The sequence below is a fragment of the Formica exsecta genome, unplaced genomic scaffold (genome assembly GCF_003651465.1).
Source record: "Formica exsecta isolate Colony F162 unplaced genomic scaffold, ASM365146v1 scaffold283, whole genome shotgun sequence".
Classification (NCBI taxonomy): Eukaryota; Metazoa; Arthropoda; class Insecta; order Hymenoptera; family Formicidae; genus Formica; species Formica exsecta.
Window position 1 is genome coordinate 274,719 of NW_021850093.1, and position 1,705 is coordinate 276,423.

At 28.4% G+C, this 1,705-nt stretch overlaps 1 non-coding gene across 1 annotated transcript; it reads right to left on the reverse strand.

Moving 5' to 3' along the window:
- Positions 1–399: 399 nt before the first annotated feature.
- Positions 400–472, reverse strand: Trnav-aac. Its single transcript has one exon. It is a non-coding gene; the product is annotated as a tRNA-Val (tRNA).
- Positions 473–1,705: the final 1,233 nt, after the last annotated feature.

Below are 1,705 nucleotides of genomic sequence, written 5' to 3' on the forward strand. Positions count from 1 at the left end.
ATGTATCGGACCGTGTCAACGCTGCACAGAACATTGTAAATTATGTTTCCCATATACAGCTGTTTCGCAAACAATCGTATTCATTCATATTTATAATATTCAACACTTGAGAGGACGGTCGCAAAAAAAGCTTCAATGCAAAAAAGTTTTAGAATTTTGTAAGAAAAATGTATATTTAAAGTACTCATCTTATTTTACGAAATGCTTGGCGACGATCTCATTTAATTATTCATTAAAATATGTGTATGTAAAGAGTTATCTGTGTGCAAGTACTATAAGTTAAAATAAAAATGTTAAGAACATTTTTTTAAAGACATTTTTATTTTATTTTATTTTTCCAACATTTTATTTTTTACTATCTAATATTTTTATCATAATTTGGTTTTTGACAAAAAAAAATGTTTCCGCCCGGGATTGAACCGGGGACCTTCCGCGTGTTAGGCGGATGTGATAACCACTACACCACAGAAACTTGTTGTGAGTACTTTCATTCCGCTTTAGTGGTATTCATAACGGTATAATTTCTTGCTCTAACAATAAATTACATCTACATGAAAAATAGCTTATATCTTAAACATTGCTTAAATTTATTAGAATTATGCGAAACAATTTAATGCATCATAATACAGTATAACATTATTCCAGAAATTTTTATAAAATATAATAATTACTCATATATATGTATGTACAGTAGACACTAAAACATACGTTTTAACATATAATCTTGGAATTTTTTTATATTTCTTCATAATAATTAAAATATACAGGGTGTCTCTAACCACCCACAGGTCTTTTAAAAAAAAGAAAAGTGGATTTGATCAAAAATCGCACAAGTTTTGATGACTAAATTGGGTACGTTCTATTGTATGGTGATATTTTCAATTTCTGATGCCGATCGTAAATGGGCTATCCAGAAGTTGAAAATCGAATTTTTTGAATAGAACATGGCACTTTTTATTGCAAATTCGAATTACACATAAACATAAACAATTTTATCTACATAAATGAACAAACAATTTTAATAAATTTGTTATTATTTTAATAACTTGGTTATAAAATGATAAATTATAGTAACATGATTAATAAACTTTATTAACATGAGAGATTAAATTGTTAATTTTATTAATAATCTGGAAATAATCTTGAAAGTTTGAAAAAATAAACTTTAATTGCATTTCTAGACGAGTTAGCATGTATCATTTCAAGGTCAATGGAAGGATTTTAAAAAAATGTTTGGGACAAAAGTTTCTTATTTTTCGTCGGGAAATCCAAATCTGTAATAAAAAGTGACATATTCCATTTAAAAAATTTGGCTTTTGGCTTGGATAGCCCATTTCCGGTCGGTAGCGGAAATTGAAAATATCACCATACAATAGAGCATACTCGATTTAGTCATCAAAATTTTTGCAATTTTTGATAAAATCTACTTTTTCTTAAAAGGCCTGTACGAGTTGTTAGGGACACCCTGTATATATAATTACATGTGCGCGCAGCGTTATTCTTTTTCGTTGGTTTTAGTGGACATGCTTGGTGATAAAAATTTTATCACAACATTATCAAAAATGTTTGCTGCGTATCACTATCACAACATAGTATAGCGTAACATAGTATCTGCGTTTATGCTCAAATAAGAATACTCTACAAGCATACATATTATTACAAAATTGACTGGCAAAATGTGTGTGTTTCTGTAGGAAAAAGTTAT